At 36.1% G+C, this 15,373-nt stretch overlaps 1 long non-coding RNA gene across 1 annotated transcript in view; it reads right to left on the reverse strand.

The window, feature by feature from the left end:
• LOC102852715 overlaps nt 1-15,373 on the reverse strand; it is a 20,894-nt gene continuing 5,521 nt past the window's right edge. The window contains exons 2-5 of the long non-coding RNA XR_438850.1: nt 9,389-9,509; nt 5,178-5,285; nt 3,560-3,596; nt 1-198 (exon numbers count right to left, since the gene is read on the reverse strand). This is a non-coding gene — a long non-coding RNA (uncharacterized LOC102852715). The remainder of the gene's footprint in view (nt 199-3,559; nt 3,597-5,177; nt 5,286-9,388; nt 9,510-15,373) is intronic.

Consider the following 15,373-nt stretch of genomic DNA (forward strand, 5'->3'; position numbering starts at 1 on the left):
CCAGAGGTATGTTCTGCTTTCCCATAAGAATCAAAATTTCAAATAAAGATTTTAGGTATTCTTTGTTTTCCTTTTCTTCAAGAGTTAAAGGCAAAATGTCTTCATCCTGTTCTTCACCACCTTCTTTTGCACTGAGGTTCTGAACATTGCTGTTGTTTGTTTCTTTATGTGTTTGCTGTTGTTCAGAAGTTTCATCAACTGGAAAACAAAAAATTAAGTTAAAAATAAGCTCATGAGCTATCATTCAAAATAAAATACACATTTTTGATTGATTAAATATATGAAACCCACAAACTCATTCATTTAGTAGTTCCTGGGTACCTAACTAATCCAGAGACTGGGATATAGAGATTAAAGATTAAATAAAGACAGCACTATTTTCAACCAACACAATCCTAAATAATAAAACCCAGGTGCAGGTGCTCCTTTACTGCTCACTGAACTACTAGACCAGTGATTCTCCAAGAGTGGTCTCCAGACCAGCAGCATCAGTGCCACCTGGCAGATTCTTGTGCCACTCAAAACTTCCTAAATCAGAAACTCTGAGAGTGAGCCTTCTAATAGGTAGCAAAAGCAATCCCTCAAGGGATTCTGATGAGCTGATATTTAAGAACTACTGGAAGAATGTTTCAATTGACTGCTCTGAATTTAAGTTTTCTATTTCTTTAAATAGTATATTCTAAAACATTCTTTCATGCACACACACCCCGGAGTAGTACAGAGGCAGATACTATACATGTTACAAGATAGAAATAGCTTCTTTTGATTTAACAAGATAATTCATCAATTACACAGAATAACTGCAAACAGTTCATGCCCTCAGAAAAGTCTTTATCATATACAGTACATAATTACACAGGCATACCTTGGAGATATTTGGATCCAGACACCTCAGTAAAGTGACTATCATAATAAAATAAGTCACAAGGACTCTTTAATTTTCCAGGATATATAAATGTTGTATTTACACCACAATCAACACACTCTTGATACCAACACCCAGAAAATAAAAAAAAAATAATAATTGCATTGAGAAAATCTGCTGTCAAGGACCTCTCCAGAGTACTGAAAAACAATGATGTCAGTCGAGAGACTAAGATGGGACGACCTAGGCCACAGTCTTCACAATTACTTGCTATGCATCAGAGAGCTCAACAATGTCTAAAGATAATAGAAGAAATGATGTCTTTGAGTTATGGTGCTGGAGGAGTATTGAATATATCATGGACTGCCAGGAGAACAAATGGTTCATCCTAGAGATGGTGAAACCAAGCTGCTCCTTGAAGGCAAGGGTTCTGATGCTCTGTCTGACAGTTTGGGCATGCTGCAATGAGGGACCAGTCCTTGGAGAGGGACATCTTGCTTGGAAGGGTGGAGGGACAGTGCAAGAGAGGATGACCCTGGATGAGATGAAATGAATCAGTGATGGGGGTAATGAGGCTGGCTCTGGACAGAGCTGGGTTCAGAACTGTTGTACTACATAGGGTTGCTATGAGTCACAAGCAACTTGATGGCAAAAAACAACAACGTCTATTAAGGAAGCTATCTGCTGGCCTACTGGCAAAAATCTTGCTGCAATCTTGAAAGCACATGGTTCATATCCTCCAGCTGCTCCATGGGAAAAGGATGGGCAACCTCTTCCTGTGCGATTAACTGCCTCTGAAAACCCGCTGGAAGCTCAGCTATGAGTTGGCTCTGACTTGATGGTACACAACAACAACATCATAGTCTACTGAGGGAGACCTGGTGAGCTTTCCTTAATAAATTGTGCTGCTAGTCTAAAGGCATCTCTGGTGGTTCAGATCCACCAGAAACCCTTAAGGGAAAGCTAGGTAGTCTCCTTCCATTCAGATTTACAGCCTCAGCAATCCAAAGGAGCACTTGTATTCATATAGTCATGGACCTGGAAGCAGTTTTCAACGTGGGGAGATTTTGCTCCCCAGAAGACATCTGTGTTTTTTTAAATTGTCACAACTGATCACAGGGAAGTGCCTCTGGCATCTGCTGGCCTGGAATGCTGCCAAGGAGCCTAGAGGGCAAAATTATAACTGCCATCACAGAAGATTATCCAGTCCAGTGATGGTTCTGGGAGCTCTGAAATAAAGTTTTCTTTGACTAAAGGGTCTGGCTAATAAAATAAAAACAATTAGGGGGGCTGTGGCAGAAAAATAATGGAAGAAAAGTTTTAGACATCTTGTGTAGGCCTCAAAAGTCCAGGTGAAAAAAATCTATACATTGTGAAGACTATACATAGCTTGCCAAAGATTACATGAACTCTTACAGAGCATTTAAGGATGAGTTTGACATGGTGAACACACAGCCAGCAAAAGCTTTATTCTAGTTTGCAAGGAGAGTGCCAAAGAATAGACTCAGCTCCAGTTAGGTGTGAGCTGTCTATCATGAGCATACAGATTTTAACAACCCAGAAGGTGGGCTATCTTGGTTCCTTCTTTCTCTCTTCCTCCTATCTTCACTTTCTCCCTCTCACCATTATTGCTCCACTTTCAACAATCTGATGGTATTATTTTTCAAAAGAATGCTAATTTCAGAGAAGCCAAAGAATAAAAGGTGAAATGTAAGTTCCTCTCCTGTGTATCCTTCCTTACATGAGACCTACAGGTATACAAACGTCTTGAGTTCTTGAATCCATCATGTCATGTTTACTCTTGTCATTGTCTTACTTTTAACTCTTGGTTGGTATTTAGTCAACCTGGCCTCCCTGCCTCCAATGTAGTTTCTGTAACATGAAAATTCTGTCCATGTCATTATTTACTAACAAATCCCTAAATGGTTCTCTATTGCCATTAGCTCACAATCTTGCAAGTGGTGGTCTCTATAGACCCCTTCAGGCTCATGTTCTAACTATCATGGGTTATCAGAAGCTCCAAAGCACCAAAATTATTGCAATTCCCTAAAAGGGAAAAATAGTACTTAACTCAAGGCTACTTCAAGAATTAAGTAAATTTATGAAAGTAAAAAACTTAAAATGACACAAGAGGAAACATTCATAAAAGGTTATGTTATTCGTAATAATGGTAATAATGGTAGCAGTAGGGGGAAGATGAGGAATATAATAACTGATAAGAACAAAAAGAGCTTCTTTTAACTCTAATCCATTAGAGATATAACTCAGGCAATAGCACCTGCAAAATGTGCTAAGTACCCCAATGCACTTATTCTCTAAATATTTAGAGACTTTATTATGCACCACAAATTAGGTGGCTAGAGAGTCTGTTCAGGTGCTTAATGTTGCCATTCGTTCTTTTACACTGGGACAGTGTGTGTACCTGCGACACTGAAATCATCTGAGGGAGAAAGTGAGGCATTACCTTTATGAGGCCTGGACATGGCAAAGCATATGACACAATGGCATTCAATAAAGATAAGTGAACTGAGGTGTTAATAATACAGATAATTCTAAATCACAGGACATCATCTACCACAACCACACATCATTCTCAAGTTGTATTTTGGACATAAAACACATTTATTTGTCCTTACCAGAGCAAGGCCTTTAAAAAAGGCATTCAGAAGTTGAGCCATTAACACTATCACTTACTTTTTTTCTGTTTCAGTGTCCTGATTTCATCTTCACTCTAAATGACAAGAAAACAAAACAACAAACCATCTTTAAGAAAACTGTCCTTTCAGATAGTAGGCTTGTAAGTAAAAAGCATATTCTGAGACAAAATTTTTCTACCACCATAAATTCTTGACATGCAATATCTTTTTTACAACAGACATATGGCAGGAAAGTCTAAACAATAATTTGTTAATGACTCTAAGCTTAAAATAAAGTTCTTGGTTAGAAAAAAAATAACACAGCAGTTCACTTTATTTTTACCTAAATCATAACTGCAGGCTTTACTGGCTAAAGAAAATATACCACAGCATAGGGAACTAATTCAAAAGGTCACAAACCATCCATTTACCCTATATAATGCATAAAAAACTGTTAGATCCCTAAACCTAACACAAATGCTTTGAGAAATCAGATAGTATATATTTTATAGTATACATTTTTTTCTTAAAAAGCAAAAAGTAGGACGAGGAGCTATCCAACTAATTAGAATAGACCAGTAATCTCATAATTAGGTCAATCCACTAGAAGTTATAAATGTCAAATTCTAAATAAAATAAGCAAGAATTCTCTCATACTGCTGTCAAGTTGGGTCTGATTTACAGCTGACTCTCCAATGGGTTTCAAAGACTGTAAACTGGAAAAAGATTGCTCATCTTTCTCTCTGAGCAGCTGGTGGATTCGAAGTGCCAGAAAAGTGTAAACCTTTGAGTTAACTGCACAAAGGTCTAAGGACTGTATCACTAGCGCTCCCTATGTAACAACAATATATAAAAAATAAACTGGTATCTTGCAGTTAGCATTCATAAGAATAAAGACATGGTTCTCTATTAGATAATTCATCACTGTAATTCACTAAAGAATGAAAAACCTGAACTCTCCTATTAGTAGATACAATAAAGTGTTCCATAAGTTTAAAAAGTTATGATAAAATCAGAATACTAGATAGAATGAGGAAGGAATTTCCTTGACTTCATTAAAGTTATCTAGCAATATCAATAGCAAGAGAATAAACAAACATGACAGCTGTGATGAAAACTCATTAGAATAATAAAAAAGGTTTTTCAAAACTGCTGAGAATATTTTCCCTTTACGCTGAATTTTGGAAGCATAATTTAAACTGCATTTTCCTGATCTCAGGAGGAAAAGTAGCATTTCTTTCTTCCCAAAAAGAAAATTAATTGTTGTTGTTGTTGTATACTATCGAGTCCAAATCAACACCAGTGGGTTTTCAGAAGCTGTAAATAGCATGCAAAGAAATTGTCCATCTTTTTCCCATAGAGCAGCTGGTGGATTTGAATCGCATGTCTTTGAACTGGCAGCTCAACTCTTTACCATTAAGCCACCAGAGCCTCCTCAAGAATGAATTAGTGGCCTATAATTAATAGCACTCTTGGGCCCAAGTAAATCTGAGGGAAATATTTCCATTTAAATACTAAAACAAACTAATCACTTATATTCAGGCTACATTAACAATAACTGAGGCATTCATTTCCCAAACACTACCTTTAAAATAGAGAATAATTTGGATCAATTTTAATGTAAATGTATGCATAATATTGTAGGGTAGGGATGAGCTGAAAGCAGACGGACATACCAATTCTTTTATTCGTTTTCTGTGTCTACTATGTGGATTGTTCAGATGACTGGTAAGATCAAATATTGTTGGTATAGCATTATCTCGAAGAACTGTCCGATAAGGACTCTGAAAAAGAAAAGTGTTAATAAATAAGAGATGGTTCCTAAGACTACATTCCACAGAACTCGAGTACTATGTTATTGAATTCCCCTATCACTATTTCAACCCTACCTTTAATGTAGATATCTGCAGGAATTGATGTCAGTTTATAACAGCCTATTATTTCAAACATTTTAAAAAACTTGTTCTTCTAGAAATTTATTACTACAAATTAAGGAACTGAATTAATGGCAGATGTGAAAAACAAAATGCATTTGTATTCTGCATATCTATTTTTAATTCAGCCATCTAGCTATTTTACTGTCCTTCCTGGATCCATCAAATCTACCAGCAATTAGAAAAACCTCCCAAATGATCTACCCTGTTGTATATTCTATAGTAACGATTCCTTTTTCTACTGCTCATTTTGCTTTTGCTAATATTACTGAGATCAAGGCACAATAAAAGAATACTGGTTTAGGATTCAGAATGCTTAGAACTAGTTCAAAATCTACCAGTAACTCATTATTAGACCTTGGCCAACTCTTTCCCTTTTTGAACCTCAGTGTCACAGTCTGAGTAACATCCAGATATTGAACTAGATCATCATCTCACAAAATTAAATTATTCATCTAAAGGTCATAATGGTTGCCTTTTCAGTTATACTATCTGTACTTTTACATAACCTCTTTTTTCAGTTAACACTGACTTAAGCAATGTTAATGGATGGGTTAGTTATATTTTTAACACATATTCTAGAACTTCTAAAGTGAAAATTGATTTGTGTGTCATCTGAAACCATCTTTTATCAAAACCAATATACTGAAACACATTTTTGCAAATACTAAAAGAAATAATTCTAAATTTTCTTCCAATTAAAATATCTTATATTTGAAGAATGATCTTACTAAACTGCCTAGAGGCTGGATGCACTCTTAGTTGGTGACAGTTATTTTACAGCCAATCCAAAAGAGGCCAAGGAGGGGCAAGAAGTGAATTAAGAACGAAACAACTAGATAACAACTACTACACCTGCTTTATCTAGTTCAAAGAAGCAGTCTCTTTTTCCTGAACTTCCCATGATTAAAGACAGCCTTTAACTCAAAGACAGTTTCTTGGGAAGCAGTGATTGTTTCAAGACTGACTAATAAATTAAGTTCAGAGACTACATAAATAAGAATAGTGACTTAAATTTTTTCACTCTAGGCAGGGAAGTTTAGAGTATTGCTTGTTCCCATCCAGTCCAGTGCATGTTGTGGAAACTCCACTTGTGTAGGGTAGAACTGCTCCAAAGCCTTTCGAGACTGACCTTTTGGAATTAGACAGATCTGTATTCTAAGGTGTCTGTGGAGGAGTTGAAACTGGCAACCTTTTGACTAGTTACCAAGTGTACAGCAACATGCACCACTCCAACTATCTATATAAAACACATTATCTTTAAACTTTATTACTGAATAATTATTTGCCATATATACCCTTTCTTGGATTTTACCCCAAAGAGCTGTTAAACACATTTAGAAAAAAAAATTCTAATTGGATTAAATATTTTCTAGTTTAATACCACGCTTCATATAATATTAAAAAGAAAAATCTCATTTCTTAATGACATTCAGCTACTAGATACGGACCAATGATTCTGAGTCTACTGGTAAGTTTTAGTCAGGGATTGATGAAAAGACATGCTCACTAAAAGGAGAAAAAACTTTCACACACAAAGCTTCCCCTTTTTTCCACTACACAAATGTCCCAAAAGTAAGCAAACATATGCACAGTTAACACCTGAAATTCTGTCAGTTATAGCCAGATACTGCTTAACATCAACAATGCAATCTATGAAAAAAGGAAATCATGTGATTTGGATTTTGTGCAAACACCATATTATACATAGGCATAATTGTATTATAAATTAAAAGTTCCATTTTCAAGTCTGTCTTTAAAGTGGAATTTGTATTGAAGATGGAAAAGTTAGATTCAACTGGTCTAATAATGTCAATCAAAATTCTGTCTTAGCATGTATGTACTAAAGATACAGTTTACCATTCTATGCATAAAGAAACACATTTGGATATAGCAAAACATTTTTAATAATATTTTTTATGCATGCCTTAAAGTGGAGCCAATTTCTTACTACATGCCATTGTATTTACTTCCAAATTCTTAATATAATAGGCTTTTCGGGAGTTGAGACCACAGACATAAACAGTCGAACAATGTAGCACAAGATTTTATTAAAAAGGAGGGGAAGAATAAAAGAATGAATTCTAAAAAAATGCAAATAAAATTAATTAGCTACTTGCAAATATGCCACAATCACCATTTATCTATCAGTCTGGAAAACATATAAGTAAAATGCATTAAATTTTTAAAAAATATTAGTATATATACAAAAAAGGCTATTTTCAATTGAATAGCCATGAATAATTTTAACTTAGTATCAAGACTTAAATCATTAAATGTTGAATCATGTTTGAGGATATAGCTCAAAGTAATCTTACTCTACCACCAAAAAGAAGAAAATACTTGGCTTTGGCTTAACTAGTCATATCTACTGATCTTAAACCTGAAACTAAATGAAAACATTTTTAAATATCTGAATATTAACTATCAAGTAAAGTCAGCATTTTTAATAGTAGTGCCTTATTCTGCATGTGTAGGAAGAAAATTTTCTCATACTTGGATTTATTTATTCAAGACTGAAGAATCATTTGATAATTCAAAAAAAATTGCTCATTTTTCTCTTCTAGTTTCTGACTAAAGTATATTAAAGTGAAATATACTTTAAATTTCTCACATTAATCTGGTTAAAATGATCTAATGAGGAGACCATATTTACTAGCAAGATACAAAATGTAAAAATGTGTATGGTTTGCATATTTAAAATAATAATTTGGGATATTCTTACTTAGTGACAAGAACATAAAAAGTATGCCTTTTGAATACATGAAAACTCTTTATTTTAGTTGATTGTTATTCCCTTTTAATAAAACAAGGCAAAAATATTCCTCAAATATTCGTGATTAAATTGTTGAACCGGAACTGGCTCACCTCCCAGTGACTTCGCAAGTATCTGCTTCAATTAATTTTGAGAAATAAAATAACCCAATCATTCTTTAGATTTCTGATGCCTCTGCAAAATGTATCTGAAAAAAATATCAAAATAAATTGCTGCATAACATATATAGTGTACTTTCTACAAATCAAGCTTATATCTATCCCAGTATCTGAGATGATACTTTGCTGATATTAAGTGTCATTGAATCGACCATGACTCAACCTATGAACAATGGATCTGACCTATCCTGTGCTATCCACTTCAACTCTGACACCAGCCCATACAGTCACTGTGTGGAGCCATATCAAACATAAATATAGTTTGTCTCATAAAACTAACTTCTCAGTTATTAAAGTGTTACAAATGTGTTTCATTCTATCAAATATGCCCTATTTGTATCTTGTATGACTCATAGTAATAACAGAATCAAAATTTAAAAAAAGAAAATCACAAAGCACCTCATAATTATCTATGTCTTCGAAACTGGGACGCAAAGAGAGGACAAGTGAACTGGCCAAGTTCACAGTTACCAGCAGTCAGTGTAAGAGATCTATGTTCTGAAGTAAACTTTTAAGTTACAGATGGAAATTTCCCTCTAATATTACCTTTATGAACTGTTCCCTGCTGTAGTATCTACACATAAAAATTAAGAGTTGGTCCTAATATTACTATTTTTAAAAAAAATTAAAAAACTAAAAGATGTTCATTTTTAAACAAAGATTTCACTCATAAAAAAGCTCTAGAAAAAATCCTCCAAATAAGAACATCAAATTTCTGTTAAACACAAACTTTTATAATCACCTAAAATTTTCTGAAAACTACACAAGAAATTTTAAAAACTGGTTACTTCTGGTGAATAGAAATGGAATATTAGGAACAAACAAGTTAAAAAAAACCAAGCTTTTAAGCGCAAAATAGATATTCAGTTCAAATTTATCTTCCTCTTTTTAAAGAAAACATATAGTGGAATACGGGACTAACTTCCAACATTGACAGATAAACATTTACATTTCCAACTGAATTCCAAGTGTGAAAGTGAGGAGATAGGAAAAAGCACACACAACGTTCCGTTACTTACAGTTCTACAGATCATAGAGGTCTCAAAGTGTTTGGCACATAACCGATAATGTTTATTAAGCTGATCGGGTGTTTTATCTTCTAAGTCAGCTCTCCTACAATTCTCCACCCACTTCTGGCATCTATAAACAAAAATCACAATATAATCATGGGATATTTAAGCTTAGTAATTAAATTTCAGCATTTAGTGTAAAGGCAAACATCTACCACCAACACAGGGTCTCTGGCCCCTGAACCCCAAGAACATAGCACAATTTAGAGAAGCTGATTAAAAGCAAAGTGAGAAATGGATGATACCTTAGAAACCATTTAGTACATTTAATTACAGACAAAGGTTAGAAGTTACCTGTTCAGAGTGGTTCAACATTCTCCTCAAAACTTCTAATAAAAAAAACCAAATGGGACAATACTACTAGAGCAGCCTCAGGAACCTCATGGAGCACTGCTATGAGTCAGAAACGACTCAAAAGTAGTGAGTTTCCAAAGGTATCTGAAAATCAGACAATGAATAAGTCTAAAGCAGTATTGATGCCTTTGAACCAAGGTGCTGCTGAAGAATATTGAATAGAAAAAAATACAGACGTTAGTTGGTCTTAGAAGGCAACCAGAGCGCTCTTTAGAAGCAAAAACCATGAGATGTTGTCACACATACTTGGGCATGTTATAAAAAAGGGCCAGTACTTTCAAGGGCCAGGACATCATTCTTGGAAAAGTGGAAGATCAGTGATAACAAGGAAGACCTGCAAGGAGGTGGACTGGCACAGTGACTGCAGCAAAGTGCTTGCATGCAGGAGGTTGTGAGGATGGTGCAAGATGAAGCAGTTTTCTTCTACTGTACATAAGGTCACTGTGAGTCAGATCCAACTTGACAGCACCTACCTACAAGAAGCAGCACTTACTATGAGCCAGACTCTAAGTCCATTCTATACTGCTGTTAGGTATTATGGTTGATGAGTCCCATCCAGTCAATTCTGACTCACTGTCAAATGCTTATGAAACAACTGAAAATACCATGACTCAGGTCAGGCAACTCAAAAAGAGGTTCTTGACAGCAGATTTGCCTAATCCAATGTCTTTTAATTTCTAGACTGTTTCCATGGGTATTGATTAAAGATCCAAGTAAAATGAAGTAAGTGACAACTTCAATCTTGACCCATTTACCATGATGTTGCTTACTGATGCAGTTTTGAGAATTCTATTTTATATAATGGTGTGATTAACACTGAAGACTATGTAGGCTTTAAGATTCATCACTTGGTGTGTTTTAAGTCCTTCTGAAGCATTCTTGTCTGCTTATCCCAGCCTGTTAGTGTATTAGTCCTCATACAATCTTGATGGCTCATTTCCCTGCCATAGTCCAGCTTTTCATATTACACTAAAATTTCAATAGATATGGTGGCATCCACATCCTAAACAACATATTCTGAAAAGTTTATGAACTTGGATAAATGACGATAGTTACAGAAAGGCTTCAGATCTTGAGTCATCCCTGACTAGACAATCAACAACAACATAGTGAAAGAACACAACTCTGAAGCACACCTTTCCTAATCTTAAACCATGCAGTATTGGCTTATTCTATTCAAATGACTGCTTTTTATTCTATGCACAGGTTCCAAATGGTGACGATTAAATACTGTGCAATTCTTAGTCTTTGCAATGTTATCCACAACCTGTTATGATCCATATGACTATGCCTTTACATAGTCAATAAAACACAAGTATATATTTTTCTAGTACTTTCTGCTTTTGTTTAAGATCTATCCAACATCATCAATGGTATTTCTAGTTGTGTTGCCTCTTCTGAATCCAGCTTAATATCTAGCAATTCTCTACTGATCTTCTGTTCCAGCTCGGAACATTATTTCCAGCAAGATTTTACTAGTGTTTTGATAATGATATAATTTGATAATTCCTGCACTTTGCTGGGCCACCTTTCTTTGGTACAAGCACAAGAATGGATCTCGTCCAGTAGGTTAGTCAGTAAACTCTTCCAAATTTCTTCAGAGAGACAAGGAGCACTTCTAGCACTATATCTGTTTGCTGTAACATCTCAAATGGCATCCTGCCAATTTCTGAAGTGTTGCCTTCAGTTCCGTTTTTACTTCCTTCAATACCATTAGCTCTTGATCATATGCTACCTTCTGAAAGAACTGGGCATCAGTCAATTCTTTTTGATACAGTGACTCTGTGTATTCCTTCCATTCTTTTGGTGTTTCCAGAATCATTCAGTATTTCCCCCACAGAATGCTTCAGTATTACAACTCAAGACTTGAATTTGCAGTTTGAGAAATGCTAAACATGCTCTTCCCTTTTGTTTTCTAACTTCAGGACTTTACACATTTCATTATAATAAATTGCTTTGTCATCTTTTAAAATCTTCTGTTTTGGTCTCTTAAATAATTTCTTCCTTTCTTAATAACTTCTCTACAATCTACAGCAAGTTTCAAAGACTCTTCTGATATCCATTTTGGTCTTTTTTGTCTTTTGCCTTCATCATGTATGTCATCTCACAACTTATCTGGTCTTCAGTCATAAAGTGTTCAAGGCGTCAAATCTTTTCTTGAGATGATCTTGAAATTCAGGTGGGATGTAATCAAGGTCCTATTTTGGCATTTTGATCTGTTCCACTCCTGGCCCTTGCCTTGTTCTAGTTAAGATACTGAACTTTCCCACTGTCTCTTTTCATAGATGTAGTTAACTTGATTCCTATGCAATTTGCAATGAATAAGTTAAACAAAATTCTATCATGCAATCTCCAGCCTGGTTTCTCCCACAAGGCTCTATTTTCCAACCATTAGTCTGTCTTCCTTTGTTTCCAAACTTCTGAATTCCAGTCACCAGTTATTACTAATACATCTTGATTACATATTCGATCAAATTCACACTGTTAAAGTTGGCAGAAATCCTCAATTTCTACATCTCTGGCTTTAGTTGGTGCATAAACTTAAATAATACTGTCTTAACAATTCTTCATTGCATGTGCATAGACATTACCGTGTCACAGCAGTGTACTTCAGGATAGATCGTAAAATGTTCTTTTTAGCGATGATTGTCATACCATTCCTCTTCAATTTTCCATTCCTGGCATAGGAGACCGTCTGACTGTCCAATTGAAAATGGCCAACGCCAGTGCATTTCAGCTCACTAATATGCCTAGGATATAAATCCTTATATGTTCCATTTCATTTTGACAACTCCTAATTTTCCAAGTTTCATACTTCATATATTCCACATTTCAATCATAAATGAATGTTGGCAGCTGTTTGTTTCCCTTTATTTGGAGTTGTGCTGCATCAGTAAACAATGTTCCTTCATTGGCCTGAAGCTTTACTCTAGCCATATCATTAAGGTGGATTCTGCTGTAAGGAGGTAGTTCTTTCTAGTCTTAACAATGTTCCAACCTGAAGGCTTCATTTTCTAACACTATGTCAGACACCACTGAGCAGCTATTCATAAGGTTTTCAAGGTTCCATTATTTTAAAAGTGGATGGCCAAGCCTGCTTAGTCTACTTTCTCCACCAAAATTTCTTCACCATGGATGAGTCTACTAGTATTTGAAATACTGGTGGCATAAACTTCTAGCATCACAGCAAACCACAAGCCACCATGGTGTGAGAAATTGACAAGAACGGGGGCCATTAGCAATGTTGTTGTTGTTATGTGCCGTCAAGTCACTTGCGACTCATAGCGACCCTATGTACAACAGCCCTAAACTCCGCTCTGTCCTGTGCCAATCGCACTGTCTCTGACACTCCCATCCCAATTATCCCAGTCACTGAATCAATCCACCTCATAGAGGGCCTTCCCCTCCTGCGCTGTCCCTCCACCCTCCCAAGCATGATGCCCTTCTCCAAGGACCTGTCTCTCCTCACAACATGTCTAAAGTATGTTAGACGGAGCCTCAGAATCCTTGCCTCCAAGGAGCCACCCGGTTTAACCCTTTCCAGGACAAATCTGTTTGTTTTCCTAGCAGTCCACGGTATTCTCAATACTCTTCTCCAGCACCACAGCTCAAAGGCATCAATTCTCCTTCTATCCTCCTTGGTTATTGTCCAACTCTCTGATGCATAACAAGGGATTGCGAAGAGCACAGGGAAGGCAAAATGTGGTGTGTTTATTTGAGAGAATACTACTCAGCATCGGAAATGAGTGAATTCTCAAAAACAACGGTGAGCTATAGAAGTCAGAAACACATATCACGTGATTTCTTTTTATGTTAAGTTTAAGAACAGGAAAAACTTAACTATACTGATTGTGTAGAAAACTGTTAGCACGGTAGAATCTCCTTAAGAGAGATTTGCTTGCAATATTCACCCTTGGGTGGCATCTGAGACTTTGACCATTAAACAGTTCCCTGTTTTGTGTGCCGTCGAGTTGGAACCAACCCACAGCTGACCCTCAGTAGGTTTTCAAAGGAGATGACCGCCCTTCCTTCTCTCACAAAGAAGCTGGTGGATTTGAGCCATGTGCATTTAGGAGTACACTGCAGCTTGTTACCACTAGGCCACGAGAACTCATCAATAACTTCATTATGCAGATGACACAACCTTGCTTGCCAAAAATGAGGAAGACTTGAAATGCTTGTTTTAGAAAATCAAGGACTGCGTTCTTCAATATAGATTGCATCTTAACAAAATTTTTACAATTGGGCCAAGAGTCAACATCATGACAGATAGCGAAAAACAGAAACTGTCAAGTACTTCATCTTACTTAGATCTACAATCAATACACTTGGTACTTCAAGAGATATATTGCTATGAGCAAGTCTGCAGACAGGGACCTCTCCAAATCATTGAGGAACAATGACGTTAGTTTGAGGACTAAGGTGCACCTGATTCAAGCCATGAGTTTTTCAATCACTTGCTATGCATCTGAGAGCTAGACAATGAATAGAGATGACAGAAAAAGAACTGATGCCTTTGAACTGTGGTGCTGGAGAAGAGTACTGTATATCCCATGGACTGTCAAAAGAACAAACAAATATGTCTTGGAGAAAGTGTAGACAGAGTGCTCCTTGGAGGCAAAGATGATAAGTTTCGTCTCATATACTTTGGGCATGCTGCTAAGACAGACTATGGCTTGGAGAAGTGATCATGATTGGAAAGGTGGAAGGATGGCAAAAGAGAGGAAGATTCAACCATGTGGAATGACATAGTAACTTCAGCAATGAGCTTCAATGTGTCAGAGATTGTGAGAATGATAAGATAGGATTCAGATCCACTGTTGATAGGGTCGCTATGAGTTGTACTCGACTTGATGGTACCTAACAAGTCCCTTTAGAGAATGTTCCAGCATGGCATGGTCTTGGGGACACCTGGCACAGTGGACTTGAGAGAAAGGTGACAAAGTACAAAGGAGGTTTCTAAGGTGTTGGTAATGTTCTGTATCTTAAACATTGCTTTCCTATGTTCACTCTATAAAAATTCACCAAATTCTAGTCTATTGTTTTTGTGCTTTTCCTGATTACCATTAAAAATCGCCCCCTAACTCAACTGTACAATTCTTGCTTCAGTTTAATTTGTGTGCAGCCAGACAGTATCTGCCAGTGGAAAATTACTTGGGATGTTGGTAATATACTTTTCCCCCCATCTGGGTAGGTTTCATAGAAATGCCATGGAAAACCAACAAATAATTGTTGATTAATAATTAATCCTGTATGTTTTATAACAGTGAATTATTAAAAATTTCCTATCACATGTATATGTGTATATATTTACATAAGGACATATTTATGATATTAGCTCTTAAAATTTTGCTAATTCTTTTACTTTTTCCACCTTTCACTGTCAACTCTCCTTATGTTGGCCTCTTATCCTCCACAGAACAGAATGGCTACCAAATCTATTTACTTCTCTCCATCACTCAAACTTTGATGTAAGCCACCCATATTTTTTAAGGCATTTGACTGTGTGGATCATAACAAACTGTGGCTGACTCTGAGAAGAATGGAAATCCCAGAACACTTGATCGTTTAATGCGAAAC

This window comes from Elephantulus edwardii, unplaced genomic scaffold (assembly GCF_000299155.1).
Source record: "Elephantulus edwardii isolate Elephantulus edwardi_28Jun2011 unplaced genomic scaffold, EleEdw1.0 scaffold00025, whole genome shotgun sequence".
NCBI classification, from domain to species: Eukaryota; Metazoa; Chordata; class Mammalia; order Macroscelidea; family Macroscelididae; genus Elephantulus; species Elephantulus edwardii.